Source organism: Pinus tabuliformis, chromosome 3_2 (assembly GCF_031772625.1).
Source record: "Pinus tabuliformis cultivar Carrire ecotype Pingquan chromosome 3_2, CPIR1, whole genome shotgun sequence".
NCBI classification, from domain to species: Eukaryota; Viridiplantae; Streptophyta; class Pinopsida; order Pinales; family Pinaceae; genus Pinus; species Pinus tabuliformis.
The window spans coordinates 1,049,721,103-1,049,742,643 of record NC_142302.1 but is presented as its reverse complement, the minus strand read 5'-3'; the positions used below and the strand labels follow the sequence as shown (position 1 = coordinate 1,049,742,643).

At 35.7% G+C, this 21,541-nt stretch overlaps 1 long non-coding RNA gene across 1 annotated transcript; it reads left to right on the top strand.

Annotated features, from left to right (window-relative positions):
• The first annotated feature begins 19,472 nt into the window (after positions 1–19,472).
• LOC149184199 (uncharacterized) lies at positions 19,473–20,340 on the top strand. Its single transcript, XR_016257760.1, has 3 exons — positions 19,473–19,554; positions 19,856–19,944; positions 20,217–20,340. It is a non-coding gene; the product is annotated as an uncharacterized LOC149184199 (long non-coding RNA).
• Positions 20,341–21,541: the final 1,201 nt, after the last annotated feature.

The following is a 21,541-nucleotide window of genomic DNA, read 5'->3' as shown; positions in this document are numbered from 1 at the left end:
CAATTTCTGGAGGGAAGGCTGGTTCCCCTCCAAAATTGTGCAATTTTCAAGGGGAGCATCTCATCTAGAAAAATGCCTAAGTCCGGAATGGCAGCCTGCAGGTGGGAGACAAACAAGTTGACATGCACAGGCTCGCGGACCACTGAAACTCAATTGAAGCCTATGTACTTGGTAGTGCAAGACATGCTGCTAAAGATGGTTGGTAGGGAGGCTCCAAAATGAAGTTAACGCAAAATTTTGGATGGTGGTTGTAGCCGCTACAACGGGATTGTAGACCCAAAACTCAAAGGCTAGAGGAACAGTAGAAAAGGAGGAGATTTTTCCCCTTAGAAAGGGGCAAAACATACATGCAATAATTAATGAAGGTTATCTCCTAGAGTTGTAGGGTATTATCATTGGAAAAAATATTGAAGAAGTTGAATTCATTAATCAATAAAGAATAACCTTTAGTTCTTCTACTCTAGGAGACAAAAATGGGGGATCAAGATATCCTTCAAAAACAACATAAGATTTGGAATGACAGTGGGATTCTTTCTATTAGTTAAAGAGTAAGCCTTGGATGGTGTGTCCACCCTATGGGATAAATCATTGCTCAGTGTTATAGACATTTTTGTGCCTTACAGCTCTGAGCATGAAATGTCCATAAACCAAGGGATCCAAAGTCCCTAAAAGTGTTGTTCCTGCCCCTAAAGGAACAAGGCCAGCAAACCACAGCTTCTCACAGAAGTTCTCCACCAGAAACTGCTCAGAAACAGTCAAATCAGGATCATTTCAGTGGCTCCACTAGCCACCTGCGTTGCAAAGCACCCCAGTACACTAGCTAGGTGCGTTGCAACGCACCCAAATGCACTACCAGGGTGCGCTGAGCGGGAAATGACAAATGGCAGTGCCATTCCGCGAGGTGTAAAGACAATGGAAGCTTCCAGAATCTTCCTCCATGACACTTGCCTCACTGAGTTCGACCAGTGATGAGTAAGAGGCTCTCAGCCTCCAAGTGGAAGCAAGAACTGACAGAGAGAAAGGACACTAGTCAGATGACAAGCTGACTCATCCTCTCTCCAAACATCTATATATGGATCCCTCATCCCAGAGATCCAGAGGCTGGAATTTTGTACATTGCAGAGAATTGCTGTTGGTTTGAGATTAGTGCATTGGGTGCTTTATGCTTTGAAGGAGGTGAAGAAGGGATTCCTTTGCTGGGAGGTTGATGCTGGATTGGGACTCACTTGGTTGTATCTCCTCCTGAACCTTGTTATTACATCAATAAAACTATTTGAGTTTCTCCTACATGCTTATGTGTCTTTGATGTATGATTGCATTAGTATGTTTAGCTTATATCTAATCCTAAGCTAGTTATGAATATGAATCCATGTCTTTGTGTAGTTTTCCCCTTCTGTGATCTTGCAGGAACTTGGTGAAGCTAGGTAAGCGAGAAAGCAAGTAGCTGGGAGCTATCAAAGAGAAGAGAAACCGGATCAAAGGACTAGTGAAAGACACCGGTTAGTCCATCTCATCTCTCTTCATTCTTAATTCATAAAGAAGAATACAAGAATAGTTGTTTCTGTTTGTTGCTAAGGCACTATCACACCTTAGGTGGATAGGGTCGTCCTGAATAGGCACTTTTCCCCACAACACTCAGGTTGCTTGATCATCGGTTTCCCACCCACTAATTTGCTACCAGATTTATTCATATCAATCTCAAATAACATTCATGGGAAAAGAAAAGGGGATATTAAGTTAGAGATTAGTTTCAAGAAATTTGGAAGATCTCATCCAAAAATTATTTTTTTTGGACATAAAACATTCCTCCAACAAATCTACTTTGAGCAAAAAAATTATGGACTGTGTTATATTGTGACTCGTTTATATAGATTCTTAATAGCACACTCACTCTTGTCTCAAAATATATTGCTCTGTTTTTGAATCCTTCCTTGAAATATTTCAAATCACATACCATTTTTTCTTGAAATCAGTGAAAATATTGATTTTAGGCCCCTTCCCTTATGTTATTATCCAATATGGGGACGAACAACGGGTTTCAACGATCTGGTAAAGAAACTCCGAAGTGAATGGATCATCGGAAACCAAGTGATGACTCGGGAACAAAAGATCAAGTGATTAAAAATCACATTAAAAAAGCAGGATCAAGAAAAATAGATAGAAAGACAATCAGAGATATAGGTACATGAAAAGAAAATGGAAATTATACAATCCAATATAGACGATGGCCCTCTGACAAATGACCTGCCTAAGGAAGAAAAGGAAGAATTTCCAAATTATCATAAAGCAGTAAAAGAGGAAGAGGAAATTTGGTGTTTAAAGTCCCAAAGTATTTAGTTAAAGTAAGGAGATATAAATACAAAATATTTTCATTAACAGGCAAAGAACCTAGTCTAGAAAAATAACATCAAAGAGATAACAAAAATAGATACTAAAATATTAGACTTTTCTCAAATCAAGGAGGACGTGGTCCATCACTTTAGTGATTTGTACAACACCAAATCCCTAGGCAACCCTGGAGCAGGATTATCAATGTTGGAACAGATTCTGGAATCTGTACCTTAGGAGAATAACCTTACTTTGATAAAAGAGCCCACGGAAGAGGAAATATATCAAGAAGTATTCTCCTTTCAATTCAGATAAAGCTCCAAGACCAAAGAGTTTTTTACCCACTACAAACATTAGTTTTGGGAGATAATAAGACTTGATTTTTTTCAGAATGGTGGGTTACACTTTTAAGAATAATTACATAGGGCTGAAATTAACTCTTCCTTTGTTGATTCCAAATAATTAAGCCCTGCTTTTTTTCAATATTCAAACCCATTTTTGCTTTGTAATGTTTCATATAAAGTGAATTTTAATATTTTTTCCAGAAGACTTAAGCCCTTTCTTCCAAAAATAATATCGAAAAATCAAGGAGCTTTTGTGGATGAGAGGAAAATGATAAATCATTCTTGTTCAAAAGGCTATCAATTTTAGTTAAAATCAGGGAGACAAAGGCATGATTGTCAAACTTGACATGGAAAATGACTTTAATAGAGTGAGTCATGAATTCCTATATAAGGTGATGACAAAATTTGTCTATATGCTAAATTGATTCATTGGGTTTCTCTTTGCATAAAATTGCACTAAATTTCCCCCTTGTTAGTGGGAGAGTGGTTGGGTTTTTTCGTGCCTTGCGAGGCCTTCACCAAGGTTTCCCCTAATCTTCGTCCTTGCATATCATTATGGAAGATTCCCTCAGTCACAAATTAGAATTTTAAAGAAGATGTGAGCACCTCCCAGGAATCAAGTCTGTCATAGCTAGCAAGAGCATCAATCACTCTGAATTTGTTGATGATACACTTTTGATGGTTGGAGCTTCCTCAATAACAACAAGACGATTTAAAAGGGTTATGGATAATTTTCTTGAAGCTTCAGGAGGTCAAACAAATTATAGGAAATCTCATATTTATACACAAAATATTTCATTTAGAAAGCAAAGACTAATTGGAAGAATAATGGGCTTTCAGTTGGAGGAAACATTGGAAGAATTTAAGTATTTAGGAATTCCTATTCACCTAAAGTCACATTCATCCCAATCTTGGGAAGGTGTTTTTCAAAGTTCAAAGGAAAATTGGCTTCTTGGGGGAAAAGATGGCTCAATATTGCAAGTCTTGTTGTTATGATCAAAGCAGTCCTCTCTGCTTTACCACTTTATCGATTCTCAATGCTTCTTTCTCCAAAAGTATTCTCTTTGTTTTCGTAAAAGAAATTCGCAGGTTTCTATGTGAAGGAGGCAAACTAAGTATAAGTAAATTCCATATAATTAAATGGGGGTATTGTGAAGCATCCTAAAAATCATGAAGGGCTTGACAATAAGGACCCTATGCTAATGAATAAAGCAATAGGGGAAAAACTGGTTTGGAGATTCATCACCTAAGAAGAAGATTGGTGGAAGTTAATTTTCAAAGAAAAATACCTTCGAGAAAGAATAAGAAGTCTAGATTCAATTTAAGCCTCAAGAGGGTGCTCCCCGATCTGGAAATCATTTGTACTAGCAGTCCCTATCATTTGTTCAGGTCTATATTGGAAGCCAATAAATGGGGAAATATAAATCCGTGGACTGATAAAATAATATATCAACAACCCATAGGAATGTTTCTAGGAGTTTCTTCCACCAAGAGAATTCTTATGTGCTCAAAGAAAATTCACATTAGCTGATATTTCTAGTTGGGACGAGGAAGTTAATTGGACTGGATGGAAATTTAGAACCCACGGGTTGCAGGAGAGGGACAGGTACTCTATGACCCCAAGGAGGAATAACTGTTTAGGTACTCATGGGTTCTTAGTCATAGACAAATAATTAATCAAAGATATATGGTCTTTACTATGGGCTTTTGTTAGCTAAAGAGCAATAGGTGGACACACTTATGGTTATGGGAGATTCTCTCTAAATGTTGCATCATTTGGTCAAAAGGATTCCTCCCAAAAGAGAAATCTATGGAAAACATCGTAGAAAGAATCGATAAAATTGCAAAAATATCCCATCCAAAGCATATTTCCATGTGCTAAGAGACTTCAACAACAGTGCCATGTCCTAAAAGACTTCAACAAAGAAGCGGACAAGTTCATACTTAGACATGCATGGCTTAATCTTTGAAACAAGCATATGACTATTGGCAGGATCAACCAGGTAACCATCAAAAAAAATATAATTGATTTAATGAGCCACCCGCAGTATGTTAATGAGGGGTTTAAATTGAAGATAAGTGAATTAAAGGCCAATGGCTAAATCGGGCAAGTTATAATCTACTAATGGTGGATGAAGTCTATTAAAATTTTTGTTAGTTAAATTGGTTGATACGAGAAAATATAAAAATGGAAAATTGGGGGGCCTAAGTGACTTCGTGGCAACATTGAGGAAACACATGCATGCAATCAAGGTGTCATTAAAACTTTCAGAACCAATTAGTAAGGTAAAGTGTTGTAAAATTTGTGTTTTGATGAGGCAATTTTGTGAAATATTCACATACAAAACCCCTCTTTTGTTGCTCAGTTATATTTTCCTAAAAAATCATATATTTTTATTAAAAAAAAACACTTGAATTTTTTTAATAAATTAACTTTATAATATTAAATATATTCGTTACAAACTATATACCATACAAATACTAAACAAAAATGCATACCAAAACTTTAAAAAATATCAAACCCCAAAATTTGAGAACATTTTATGGAGGCACAAAGAAGATAATAGAATCAATGCAGATTTAATAGGAATATCCCCACTGTGTTCACTGTTTTTGCCCTAAGAATGGGGATTGAATTTATAAGAACTAGACAAAATTTCAATAATATCCTGATTTTCTTGCATGTACTGTAATTAAATAAAACATTACATACTGAAATTAACGAAATTTCGGTGAAGTTCCGAATTTTTTTTCGTTTTCTAGTTCAACGTTTTCTCTTTTCTCGGGTCAAGCCGAGAGGTCCCCCCTCCTTCTTTTTTCCAAATCTGTAAAATTTACGCATTTTTTAATGTATGAATGCCACAAAATTCCAATTAACTTTTGGAAAGATTTTCGGCCACTTTCTTTACGCGGTTGCTCCCAGTCAAGACACCACCATTTTTCATTTTTTATACAAAATTTCAATTAACTTTTAGAAATATTTTCCGCGATGTCCTCACGCAGTGGCCCACGCTGAATGAAGTCAATACACCGCAATTTTTGCTTTCCCTGAAATTTCTGATTCCATTACAGTTTTCCAATTTAAATGATTTTTATATTATTCATTTTTGTCCATACGCCAAACTTTATATGAGAGCCCTCTTTTTCCTCGTCTTTCATGAATGGCACAAAATTCCATTTCAATTGAATTATTTATACATGAATGGCACAAAATTCCACTTAATTTTTGGAAAGATTTTCCGCGATGGAAAGATTTTTGCTTTCCGTGTTCCAATTTAAATGATTTTATTTTCTCATTGTTGTTCATACGCCTAACTCTATATGAATCCCACTATCTTTTGTTTCCCACGGCCTATTTCTCTTTCTCCATTTTCCGCAATGTTGCTGACCCACACTGAATCAACAAGTCAATACACAGTAATTTTTGGTTTCCCTCTTCCGATTTAAATGATTTTATTTTCTTTATTGTTGTTCATAGTGCTGCTGTAAAGACCATCTACTGAACTTCAAAAATAACCAGAACTAGATACGGTAATAACCAAAACAGAACAGAAATACAGTGAATATGGTAATAACCAAAACAGAACAGAAATACAGTAACTGTAAGGAATTTCGAACACCTACCTGAATTGCTGCCTGCTCCGATGTAGTTGATGACGACGCGGTTATTCTGATCCGATTATCGGGAAACCAATTCCTCCCAGCCAATCCAGTAAGCTTCTCACCGAAGCTCACTGCCCCCGTGCCCAGAACCTCAGATCAATGTAAAGCTCCCTCTGGTTTAAACTCCTGATTTCCTGGTTCTCCTCCTCTCCACTCTCCGTTTTTCTGTCCCCCTTCTCAGCCATATCTCGGTGATTTTATAGTCAGGGCTAAGCGGTGGCCGCCCTGTACACCGACTCCACCGCTTACTCTCGCGGTGACAGCTTCCTCCAGCTGTGAGTCATCCTCCCGTACAGACGTTTCTGCTTTGCTTTATGTTTAGTTCTTTTATGCGATGGTTTATATTTATAAGGTTGAAGGCATTATAACATTTGATCATCATATACATATTAACACTATTATGTTATATGACATACTTTATACTACTTGATTATATTGATATGTACCTTATATATATATACTTTGTTTTATTTATATATATATATTTTTCTAATATATAAAGTTTATTTATGTTTGCTTTAATATAACTTTAAAACTTTAGATTAATTAATTAATTATTGATACCATACTAAATCTTTATTCTATTTTATAATTATCATTTTTATTCCTTTATTATTATATTTTAGTATTATTATTTTTTATACAGGGGCACATAATATGTGCAATTAAAGATGGGTCGTTACATACACTCCCCCTTCAGAAAACTTCGTCCCGAAGTTAGAGAGTTTTAAGTTTATGATTTTGATGGATAAATTTTACCGTATCCAAGTTCCCAAGCTATTCTAAAATCATCCTATCCTTCCTAATCTCTTCCGCTCCCATCCTATCCGTCCTCTACTGGAGTATGCCATGGCGTCAGTTTTACTGACCTAACCATTCATAAACTCTAAGGTGGCAGCGTCGATTATACCGACCTGATTCCCAGTAGGCATCCGGCAGTCATCATCACACGTCTAGGGGAGCGTGATTCACACAGTCCTCCCATGACCCCAGGGTTCGGAGGATAAACGGTGGGCAACACCTCCACCCCTCTCAATAGAACTTAGGGCTAACACCCTATCATAGAATCACTTGGAGCTTTAATTGTTCTGAGGTTCTGTCATCACGTGGTCATCCCGGTAATTGGATACTTGAATCTGCAATCATACACTCACTCATGCATTCGTAAAATGTGCATCAGCATATTCAAAATAACTCATGTATTATCCACATATGATACTACAGTATAACATATTTTACCATTTTCTATGCATGTCTTTTGACTTCCATCTAAAATGTATTCACTTCCTGATTTCTATGCCATTGATCATATTGACATGTAAAAACAAAACAGATTTACAATATCTTAATTTCTATTAGAAGTAAAATCCTTTAACTGTCTTAACTTTCCTTCGACAACTATAATTTAATAAAATGAACCACATATATCGTTTTGGTATCCATGTACCAGCAGAATTTAAACATATATTATGTCACAAAATTTCACGTTTATCTATAATCATTCAAAATGTTTCTGGGTCTCTGATTGCAGTGAAGTAAATATATACTAAACATAGTTTAAAGTTCTTTCAAAATTGACATAGATTAGGGTATCTTTGACATATGTCCTCAGTATTTTCCCAAGTTGCTGATCCATAACATACATTCGCAACATGTCTTCAAGTACTTGATTTACTCTTTCAGTCGGCCCATCAGTCTCAGGATGGTAAGCAGTGCTTAAATTTAACTGAGTACCTAAGGCTGTCTGCATGCAAGTCCAGAATCTAGAAGTGAATCGCGAATCTCTATCGGATATAATCTTCTTAGGTACTCCATGAAATCTAATAACTTCATTTATGAATACTCGAGCTATGTCAGCAACATCGTCATCCTTGTAAAGAGATAGGTATCGAAGAGTGAGATTTTCTCTCAGCCCTAGACTCCGAGAAAGGACAAAAAAATGGCAGTTTTCAAACCTACGTCTCAGGTTATTAAAACTACATAAGACTACAAAGCAACCAAATTGACTATTGATTTGAAACATATTCATCTGGTTTATCAAATGGATCTTCACAGGCAAATAGGAGAAATGTTACGCAAAAGCTTAGCTAATACAGCTACTAATGCTTTAAAATTAGAAAATATGTTAACCAAAGGACCAACCAACTGAAACAAGAGAAAATTTCCACGAAAACAAAACAGATGAGAATAGATAATTTGGAGCAGATTGTAATCAAATTGGGTGCAAATCCAAATGATTCCTCTTCAATACAAGCCTTGATTAGACCAAGAGTTACAGATATTCAAGTGCTCAGGAGAAAACTCAAAATATCAGCTCTAGAACATGTCCAAACACCAGAGACAGTACAGAAAGAGAAACAATAATTGCTATCCCTGATTATCGACCAAAATAAATAGATATGAAAACAGGATCAAAAGTTAAGTAAAAGAGAAGAGTGAGCATATATGTGTAGCAATCACAACTGAAGCAACGACTACAGAGGGAGATCCATCAGAGAAGTTAGCAGAGACTTTGTCACGTCTAAGCATTTAATACCAAGAAATTGAAAATCTCAAAAAGATGCTTTCTATAAAGAATAATGAGATAAGGGATTTCAAGGATGATTTAGTAGATAAAAATGCGATCATCAATAAGGAGCAAGAAATAAAGGCTAAAATGCAAAAAGAATTTGACTAGTTCAGAAACCAATTAACAGGTACACAGTCACTGATTGAAGCCTAAGAAGTTACTTTAAGATGAAATAATTAATAATGTTGCTGAAAAGTGGGAATCAATTCTTGTGATTGGAGAAGAAGCACTATTGTTACAGAATACAGAGCGGTCAATTAAGACAGGTTCAGGCTCACTTGGGAGACAAACTACAAATTGCTATTAAACTGGTAAAATATCTGAATTCCAGGAGTAAAGAACAACTCAGAAAAGCAAGTGTGCAGGACAGGACTATGGTGTTTATGGAGGCCAACAAAATAATTATGAAAAGGAATTTTATACAACAAGTACAAGATAAATCTAAGTTGGTCAAAAAGGAGGTTGATGCTTTTAATGCAAAACTTCACATTTTGGAAGCAATGGGAATGCCATCCTGCTGGGATAAGGAAGGAAAATTATTACCTCCAAATGTTTACAGGTATCCGTTCCTTAAGTCAAGGCAGATTCAAGTGATTTCTTAGATATGACTGGCAAATTGAGTGGACATGATTAGTGGATAAAATGATGAATGACTTTTACATTCATTGTCAAGTTCAAATGGTGTTTCCTACTGTACCAGCGTATCAAAAATAGACTGAGTTCGATTATCTTATAATTATCCAGCCGGATCAGAATGGGAATGGTTGATCAAATTGGGTCCATAAGTTTCTCAACCACTACAACAGAGTTCATTATTCAGCTAAAGTAGGACAGATGACAGCTTATGATTGGACCGTGGAAGACATTTTCTATTTGAATATTAGATCCTAGAAAATGCCTTTTTGCAACAATTAGTTGTTATGTGCTTTTTGTAAAAAAACTCATGAATAACTCATGAAATGGGTTCATTTTTGGAGAGAAAAGTTTCTAATTTGTATTCAAAGACACTACTTTCATAAAGCTTTAATCAAAAGATTCCTCATTCAGCATATGACAGTTTGTTCTCTTTTGTGAATGATTGCTTCTTGTAAGTTTCATACTCTATTTCATGTGAACATTTTGAAGTTATATGAAACACCTGAGAGGTTAAGCTGAGGATCAGTTTCCCTTATATCTCCCAGCAAAGTTATATTTTATACTGAGATCTATGATATAATCAGGTTGTTTGTATCATACCTCTCCAGACATAAATTGTTGCCTTGATTTCATGTGACTAAATTCTGTTCTTTTGTTAAACCATTATAATATTACTCTGTGTATTTTCTGCTATATCAGATAGCCGATATATTCAGGTGAATATTGAAGAAATCTGTTATATTTCTTCATTCTTCTTTCATTATTCTCAGTTTTCAGATATGAAACATATAGACATGGCCCATACTACATCTTAAATCCCTAGGGAGGCAGTCAAGACCTTTCGCATGGAACTGTAGACTCTCTCTCTCTCTCTCTCTCTATATATATATATATATATATACTGATTTCTTCATGCCACCTCAAGATAGTCAAAATTTGCTCAATGGACCATTCAGTTTCACCTTAGGTATACTTGGGATTAGTTTATTTAAAAACAGGGATTTCGAATTGAAGTACAGAAGCACAAAACTGCATGTATGACCTTATACAGTGCATAATTTAGGAAATATTGTGTATACTTTACAGCACATGACACTAAGATTAAGGAATAGAAGTCATTTCCAAATACATCTAATCAGTAGATCGTAAAACTCCAATTTGGTCTAGTACACACTTCTATGCCCTTTATATATGCAACATATATTCTTTTAAATTGCAAGAGCTGGGTTTCCAATTAATGGTAAGCTCACACTAAGAAATAATCCTGTCTATAAATAGAAGTAAAATATCGAAGCCATCACAGTGATTCTTACAATACAAAACTGAGTCTTATTTTAAGAGAGTCTGGTACAAAGAATGAGGAGTAGGTACTTATCAGTTTTAGCAAAAGCAATTCACCTCAAGCAAAATAAGGATAATAAATGATGTCCCCATAAGAATTTCCACAATAGTTTTAAAGTTCAGCTCGCTGACAGTTGCATTTAGCGCATTTATCAAAGAAGCCCTTTAGTGCTGGAACAATAGGTGATACATCTATATCAGGTGATAGAAAATCTAAGGCATAGTAATCACGAGCCATAGCTTCATAGTCCCGGTTAACCATGTGAACTACATGACCAATGATGGCAAATCTAGCCTGTTGAGGGGTTTCACTCATCATTCCAAAATCCAAAAATGCAAGCTTTCCATCGGCTGTGGCAAGAAGATTCCCTGGATGTGGGTCTGCATGAAAATAGCCATGTTCAAGTAGCTGCCTGAGACTACACTGGATGCCTATGTTCACCATGTCTATAAGCTTCAGGCCTTGACTTTGTATAGCTTCCTGCTCATTCAGCTTGACATCATCTATCCAATCCATTGTCAAAACTTTCATACTAGTATAATCCCAGAAGATTTCAGGGACAAGGACATCTGGCCTGTCTCCATACAGCTTTTTAACCCTTATTGCATTTTTAGCTTCCTGTACATAGTTGAGTTCCTGGTATACTCTTCTAGCAAACTCATCCAATGGCTTCTTTAATCTCAGGCCTTTGCACTTTAACAGCAACCAATTTGCCAGAGTATCTTAGGCGAGCTTTATAAACTTGGTCCAAACGAACCAATGTATGCCGATGCCATGGTATGATATCGATGTTCTTCTAACTTTTAGTATGCATTCTGAAGTCAAATAAGAGGTGGGAATGATTTAATATCTACTTTTAGCTATTGGATTTCTTTTTGTCAGTCGTTATTGCATTGCATGACGGTGTATAGTTGCAGTATATGCTATAAACAGTATATCTTTGCAATTCATCAAACTGCACAAACAAAACTCTATTGCTGTAAAGAATAAACATGTAAGCTAAGCTATGATGGTGTTTTACAGATTGTTTTTCTATGTGTTCTTATCTGCAATGCGTATTGGGAGGCAATTTAGGTAATGGTGAAAATTCTGAACTACATACTCATTTCTAGATTAAAGCACTCGTAGAATTAGAATCTTGCTATGACTACTACATATCATATATGGAAGGATTAAACAGGAAACTGAACTATGTTCTAATGGCTATAATTTTTATTTTTTTTTAATAGGCTGAAAAAATATTGCTGTTATATAAACTAGTTTTCCATGTAAGCATTTTTTTTTTAATTATATATATATATATATATATATTTTTTTTTTTTTTTGGGAGCCTACTTTCAAAAGAAAGGGCCATTGATATTTCTTTGAATTGAATCTATATTTAGAATTCCATTGATACTTTTGGTGTCAAGCCAGAGGGTAAGGGGTGATGACAAACGCCCCGTTCATACTCAAATCTACACTGCGATATGTTTGTGACCAATTCTACGGCCATACAACACGCACTGTGTTTTTTTCTCGTTGTGAGCTAACCAAAACAACCACCAGGAATCAAAATACATATAGCCCCGGAGGCAAATATTGAACAACACTTCCTAGTGCCCAGTAATACTAGCGGGAAAAAAAAACATAGTGTGCCATTAACTAAACTGAAAATTTAAAGAAAGGCACCCGCGTGTTGCGAACAAAATGGAGAGGATGGGCCATAGCCCCCCAAACCCTTCCCTGCGCAGACACTACCACCGCAATCCATTTTAAAATCCGTAGTCTAACGATTAACGATATGTCCTTTTGCCCCGAAAGTTATGGAAATTCGGAAGATCTGGCCAGGATTTTTGTGACTTCAAATAAAAGTTGTCAAAATTTGTAATTTTAAATGCCTTACAATTTTTTTTTTTTTTTTTTTAATGCTACTGAATCTATTTTCACCATAAAAATATAATTCAAAGTACAATTTTTTTTTTTTTTTTTTTTTTATTATTTTTACTCATACTCAGAACACTTTTAACCTCCCGGCCCCAGTAAACGACTCCATTTTAAAGTGGAAACATGCCGCTTTGGTTTTAGCTGCTTTGGCACTGAACTCGTGGGCAATATTTAAACCGTCGCCTGGGCGAATGAACTCTCGGGCAATATTTAAACCATCACCTGGCCGACTAGTGAGAAATGTGCATGCCACCATACGGTTTAGGTAGACGCGTTGATAACTCCTTTCCAAATCTTCATCTGACACTTCAACATCTCTTCCAAAACCCTTGATATCAGAATCCGTTAAATTTAAATCCGATGGCTTCACTGTGTTCGATGAGCTAACGTTTTCTGTCAGTTCCATGTCGAAGCCGTCTCCGGAAGAACATTTGCCACTGCCTTCTCCAGATTTCTCTCCGGAACTTTCACAGCCCACCCTATATTTTCTACGTCTAAGTTTTACCGCGTCGAAATTCAATTTCCGCGATAAATATTCTGAACTAGACATCGCATTATTCTCAGAGACTCTCCGTAATTATCCGCTGTAATATTTACATTTTACCGTATAAAAACCCCCTCTTCTTCTTGTATTATCGAATTCACCAGCCCTAACATTAATTCTCTGAAATGTGTCATTTAAGCATAAAGACGGAACAAGAACAGACGTCGGACGGTTGTTTTTCATCGGGCCGAACCCCATTCTATGTGAAAATGAAAACTTCAAAAGACTTCTCGGATTCGAACTCGTCAAATCTTGATTCATCGCAACCCGCATTTGCGTAGTGCCGGGCGCCGAGTCCATTGCTCCGTTCCCGTAATCCTGGAAGAATTTATAGCATTCCAGTTCAGTACAAACTAAACCGTACGCCTTTGATGTTTTAGGGTTTCAAAGAACCCGATGTGAAGGAACAAACTATAGGGGTTTCTGTTAGAGTCGGCTGATGGATCTGTGACGCTCTGTGAAAATCCCCCTCTCAGACACCGATATTTCTTCCTCGGGAGACGGGATTTGAGCCCTCTCGTCTCCGACTGCCGCCATTATTTACTAATAAAACACAATTCGTCGATCTATTTATGGAATTAAACCACAAAATTTACACAAGCGTAGGGCCTGTGAGGTCGCAGGGTTTGAACGACGGGCTCTGATACCATATGTAAAGACCATCTACTGAACTTCGAAAATAACCAGAACTAGATACGGTAATAACCAAAACAGAACAGAAATACAGTAAATACGGTAATAACCAAAACAGAACAGAAATACAGTAACTGTAAGGAATTTCGAACACCTACCTGAACTGCTGCCTGCTCCGATGTAGTTGATGACGCCGCGGTTATTCTGATCCGATTACCGGGAAACCAATTCCTCCCAGCCAATCCAGTAAGCTTCTCACCGAAGCTCACTGCCCCCGTGCCCAGAACCTCAGATCAATGTAAAGCTCCCTCTGGTTTAAACTCCTGATTTCCTGGTTCTCCTCCTCTCCACTCTCAGTTTTTCTGTCCCCCTTCTCAGCCATATCTCGGTGATTTTATAGTTAGGGCTAAGCGGTGGCCGCCCTGTACACCGACTCCACCGCTTACTCTCGCGGTGACAGCTTCCTCCAGCTGTGAGTCATCCTCCCGTACAGAAGTTTCTGCTTTGCTTTATGTTTAGATCTTTTATGCGATGGTTTATATTTATAAGGTTGAAGGTATTATAACATTTGATCATCATATACATATTAACACTATTATGTTATATGACATACTTTATACTACTTGATTATATTGATATGTACCTTATATATATATACTTTGTTTTATTTATATATATATTTTTTTCTAATATAAGTTTATTTATGTTTGCTTTAATATAACTTCAAAACTTTAGATTAATTAATTAATTATTGATACCATACTAAATCTTTATTCTATTTTATAATTATCATTTTTATTCCTTTATTATTATATTTTAGTATTATTATTTTTTATACAGGGGCACATAATATGTGCAATTAAAGATGGGTCGTTACAGCTGCCGTATCCACTATCTTTTGTTTCCCCGAGCCCATTTCTCTCTCTACTTTCCCGAGTCAAGCGTTGTTGTTCACACAAATCACAGCTACTCAAATCACTTCCTTCTTGTTCACACACACAGGTGTTTATATGATGACTGCTCCTGTGATTATAAATACACAACAAATCTGAAGGAAGTTGGAGTGGTAGAGTGAGAAATCATTTGAAGGAAGTTGGAGTGGTAGAGTGAGAAATCATTTGAAGGAAGTTGGAGTGGTAGAGTTAGAAATGGATCTTCTTCTGCTCCTCGTCGTCATGATGTTTGTGTGCTCTGTGATGATCGCTGTAGCAATGCCTACGGATGGATTCACTTATGTTGAAAGGGATGTGGAGGTGCTTCTGAGCTTCAAAGAGGGTATTATATCCGATCCACATGGATCGCTCTCCGACTAGACGGCCAATAACTCACATAACGTCTGCCTATGGAGCGGAATTTCGTGCACACCAAACACGAAACGAGTGGTTTCAATTTTACTCCCTGTCCGCGGATTGAATGGTAGCCTCTCCCCATCAATTGGGAGCCTCTCTCTTTTGCGGCATTTAGATCTTTCCTGTAATGCTTTGAGTGGGAGAATTCCAGCAGAGTTTGGGAACCTCTCTCTTTTGCGGCATTTAGATCTTTCCCATAATGCTTTGAGTGGGAGAATTCCAGCAGAGTTTGGGAGTGTGGAGGTTTGCCGTTACACCAAAACCCGCAGGTTGGTAAACATTACAAGCCAGTAACTAGGATCCCCAGGGTGGAAATTACGGATTCTATAGAGGTGCGGTGATTCTTCCAACACCCCCCCTCAAACGCAACTTGGGGGAATCGAACCTGGGTCCAAGCTCTGATACCATGTGGAGGTTTGCCGTTACACCAAAACCCGCAGGTTGGTAAACATTACAAGCCAGTAACTAGGATCCCAGGGTGGAAATTACGGATTCTCTTTTGCTGGATTTAAATCTTTCCCGAAATTCTTTGAGTGGAAGAATTCCAGTAGAGTTTGGGAGCCTCTCTCTTTTGTTGGATTTAGATCTTTCTTTGAATGCTTTCAGTGGAATAATTCCAAAGAAATTGTTTAATTGTACACGTCTTCAACGGATCGACCTTTCCTCTAATAGTTTGACAGGGAAGATACCAACTTCTATCGGCAACTGCGCTTTGCTGCAAACGTTGAATATTGAAGACAACCAGTTGAGGGGTTCTATCCCTCCAGAATTCGGTCGTCTGGTCCACTTGGAACTTATTGATTTATCCGACAACTCTCTCAGTGGCCATATGCCTCCCACCCTATTCAATTGTACTCACCTATCTGAGTTGTACCTACAGGGTAACAACCTTAGAGGTAGCATTCCCCTCAGTATTACCAATACGGATTTGAACTATCTCGACTTATCAAACAACCAGTTAATTGGATCTCTCCCGCGTAACATAGGTCAATTAAGCAATCTTCAATCTCTCCTTTTATCAAATAAAAATAACAATTTCACTGGATCTCTCCCGCTTAGTATAAGTCACATAAAGGATTTACTAGTACTATATAATAATAATATTTTTGGCACTATACCCAATATTATTAGTTCGGATTCCCTTATACTTTTAGACTTATCAAAGAACAATTTAGAAGGATCAATCCCCGAACTTAATGGCAGTTGTGCCTTTTTATATTTTTTCTCTGTTTACACTAATAAACTTTCTGGGACTTTGCCAATGTATTTGGCTAATTGTACTGGAATTGAGTATTTAGATTTAAGGAAAAACAATTTCACTAGGCAACTTCCTCCCTATTTGAAATCTTTTTCATTGTTGTCAATTTTAAACTTTGGCTATAATAATTTTCATGGTGGCATCCCTACATGGGTAACAAATTTCACCTATTTGTAGGTATTGGATTTATCCAATAATAAATTTAGTGGAAGAATGCCATTACATTTTGAAAGACTTCAAAGATTTGTAATTTCTTTAAACTATTTTTCCTTTAAATAAAAAATCACAGTTCACATGAAAAGATGTGAGTATACTCTGCCATACCTCTCACCTACAAGCACAATACTTGATTTGTCCAACAATAATCTTGTAGTACAAATCCCTGCAAGCATAGGAACTTTGAGTGCCATGCGATTGCTAAATTTATCTGGCAACCAGTTGGAAGGGATAATACCTGCATCTCTTAGTAACATATCTACTTTGGAGCAGTTAGACTTGAGCAAGAATAATTTGAGTGGAGAGATCCCTGAAGAGCTCCCTAAACTATCCAGTTTCGCTGTTTTGGATGTTTCATCTAATAGCCTTTGTGGGCCAATCCCCAGAGGAACACAATTTTCCACATTCAGTGCAACATCATTTCAAAGGAATAAGTGCTTATATTGGTGTCCTTTAGATTCATGCAATGATAGGAAAAACCCAATGGGAGAAGTTGACAATAATAGTAGCAGTGCCTATATTAAAGTGGGAGGCTAGAGCATCTAGATGAAAAAATGTCATTAATGGCATTGGGGATCGGATTTGGGATTGGAATTTGGGGAGTAGTTGGTGTATTTATATTTTGCAATAGAGCTAAACATTGGGTATTGGGTCCACCACCTAACAAACCACAACTCTTCTATGGAATGTATCGATTCCCTACATAAAAGAACCAAGTAATGGGTGTTGGCTCTACTATGTGGTGAATTAAATTGTCATGTAATCTCCAAATGATATTTATGGTATACTATCTTCTCACATATAGAATTTTTAGTGTGATCAATGTCTTATTACATTTCCATATTAATCTCAATGTTATTTATAACTCTTAATCATTTTTTATGACAATCAATTGATTCCTAATCAAATAACATAAATATTACATTATATAAATGATATAACTTGGTAAAAAAATTACAATGATAAATATATTCACAACTTCATTACCATTTTTACTAATATATATTTATTTGGATATAAAAAATTGTTATATATTTCATATTTAATAATAATAATAATGAAAACTAAAAATATGAATCTTTGACAGACATTAACATATATTAATGGTGTAGTCTAACTTATAGACTAAATAGTCTTTTTCACATGAACTCAAAAAATGCAATTTCAAGCTAAAATGTGATTTTTTTGTTCAAAATACATTTTTGAATGCATAGATTCAACACCCCCAGACACTTAAATTCTACAGATTAAACAACTTGAGCACTTTAATTATATAGATTAAACAAATTAAACTCACTTTTTTTTAAATCTCTGTTATGTTTTGGTTAAAATTAACCATAAAAATGTCATAGTAGAAAATCTCTTTAATCTATAAATTAAACTATGCTTATTCTAATTAGTAAAATTAATATTGAGAGTTTTTTTAATTGACATAAGATCAATTCCATATTTTATTATTAAAATCATTACATTACTTCTCATATAAATACAATTAAAAAAAATATTAAAAAAAACATAATATTTTAAATAAATTAATTTAAAAATACCATAATATTTTACGTAACACATTTTATATTATTATCCTTGCCCGAGGCTAGGGTATAAAGTAAAAATACATTTACCCTTCAATTAAATCTATGTTGACAATTTTTTTTTAAAAACATATAAAGTGAAAACTAGAACTTATAAATATTTTATTTTTTACAATTATTAAATTAAATTGATCTAATTTCTAATTGGTACGAAAGAGAAGGACTCTTATTTAGCAATCATTACTTCAGATTCCTCATTAAATAATTACAACTCATTTTTACCATATAGAAAATGATAAATGACATGACATATAATTGTAGATATTTTTTTATAATTATTTACAAATAAATAAATATATCTTTCAATAACTATTTATTTAAATATGCATAGACTTTATATACAATAGACTTTATTACTTCTTATTATGAACTTTAAACTTAATCTTTAGTACCATTAAAAAAAAATTATATAAAATATAAATATGCCTAAACTTTATATACATTAAATTTTATTGCATCTTATTATAAACTTAAATACAATTAATTCTTTTTATATAAAATATAAAAATTATATTTATTGAATGCGCAACATCGAGGCACTTAATTTTCATCGCCGTCATTTGAACATATTGTTATTGCGAATCAAGTTCGCAGCGTCGAAATGGATTTCAGTGTTTTGACGTAATGAATTCGCTAATTAAATGCTTTTGGTAGGCGCTATTCTTCATCGCCCTGTTAAAATATGCAGTTGTTTATAACGCGATTTTTTGAAAGCTTTTCCGGCTGGTTTTTTCGGTCGAAATCCGGTAGGAATTTATTGGAATATCAAGTTTGATAACTATTTTCTGCACAAGCACAATGAAAGCGTGTTAGGGGTTTTTCAGGGTGCTGAATACAAATATGCAGTTAAAAAACCATTTTAACTTCAAGATTTAACCTCAATTTCTTCCGCCAGAGATTTAACCTCAATTTCTTCAGCATAGACAATATTATCCATTAAAAGTTTTTTGGTGGTTTTATTCTCCATCGCGCGGTTAACATATTATCCATTATAGCATTTTAGAAGTAATCAATTCACTAATTAAATGCTCTTCTTAATGAAAAGAAATCACTTGAAGAACATAGGTATATTGCTAAATACATTGACCGATGTCACCAGAAAATAGAGATAGCAGGAATTGGAAAGACCATAGCATCTTCGCAACTGATTGAAGGTATGGCTTCCTACAATATTTGTGCCTTTGTTTTTTCTCTCTGGTTTTCTTTTGTTTTCTCTCTGGTTTTCTTCTGTTCAGTTTGTTGATTGTAACTTTATTTCCTCTGTGCTGTTGTGTCTGCTATTCACTTATATTATCCGATAACTCACTCCCACCACCAGCGTTGTATTTCAAATGCAACCTGTCCTTCTGGATAATCTATGATTAAATACATATCAAAATTTATACTCTTCTTAATGAAAAGAAATCACTAGAAGAACATAGGTAGATCGCTAAATAACTAGAACTCTTGTAGCAGGTGGCGGAGGTAACTGCACTGACATTGACCGATATCACCAGAGATAGCAGGAACTGGAAAGACCATAGCATCTTCGCAACTGATTGAAGGTATGGCTTCCTACAATATTTGTGCCTTTGTTTTTCTCTCTGGTTTTCTTCTGTTCAGTTTGTTGATTGTAACTTTATTTCCTCTGTGCTGTTGTGTCTGCTATTCACTTATATTATCCGATAACTCACTCCCACCACCAGCGTTGTAGAATGCACACATTACTTATATGTAATTAAACACTAGGGCTGTAAAATGCACATCGGTTATCTGCAATTAGGGTTTTTCTCGAGTGTGATTGTAAACATCTGCTATTTTGCATTGCTGATGAAAGAACCAAACGGTGTTCCGAATCATTTTTGGTCGGCGGTCAGCGAATCCAGGTTGGGCTCTTGGACTATACTAATTTCTGGATGATTGTGGGGATTTTATTTTCTCTTTTTTTTTTTTTGGTAAATTATACATATGGAGTGCTTTGAGACATGATCTGCTGATTTTCTTCGGCATAGCTGCCAGGTTCGAGTCTCGAGGGGTAGCTATTTCAACAGAATTGCCTAAGTCATGCTCCTGGCCTCATCCCCTTGAAACTAATGCCTAATGGCAATGGGCGTCCGTCTCTCTATCTCACTCTCACTCACTCACTCGTTTGACTCTGGAGGAGTGTCTATTTCAGCAGAATCGCCTCTCATCCCTTTTGAAACTCATACCTAACGGGTGGGGAAGACCACAATGATAATGTAACCTGGTGGACAGTTAACATTATCTCGATATTCCGTTGCCTTTTGTCTATCTGTTAGGTCTGTTATGTTTTTCAACGTTGTCACCACCTTTCAAAAAATGGAGAAACTACAGGAGATAAATATGGCAAAATTGAAAATACAGTTTATGTCCAAAGAATGGTTCCATAACGCCTTTTAATTTTGTTCTCCCAAAGGTTCCACCGATATTGAGAGTTGCAGAGGAGATTCACTCAAGGATTTCAGAGATGTTTTGGTTATTTTTGTCTCAATTAGATACCATCATCAGAAAAGTATCATCAAAGAAAATAAATTATCTAAAATTTTCATTTTAATTTTAAGTTATAGTGTTTAAGGCACACAGTCTTCAAGTGTTCGCCATTGCCCAGTGACTCTACTGCTAATTTTTATATCTTTTTTGTCTTCTAGATATGCAAGCATGTCACATTGATCATTTTGTTTTAAGTGGCACCTTATGAACCATGAGTCACAGTATTTGTTATTGGGATAGTTCATGAAAAAGTTATTGGTCATGTATTTACATTATTTAACCAGAATCCGTTGAATTCTGAAACTTGGATCTTGATATGATCTCGTAAAGTGAGAATTAGTAATCATTTCTTTCTGTTTGTGCAGTCTGTTTCTTTCTGTGTGTGAACCCCTGCTAGTTGATTGCAAAGTCGCCTGTAATCCTTATTCATTAAAGTGTCATCGATAGCACATTTTATGGTGGTGGATGATTAGGACTTTGGCGTGATTTTGGAAGGAAAAATCGCAGTTTTTGCACCTGTGGGATTCATGAAAAGATGAATTGTGTATACTACGTTCTATAGAAAGATGTAAATTGTTGAACTACTTTATTTTCATGAATCACTGCTTATGTCCTTGACATGTATAAGCTTGACAATAATGATGGTAATGC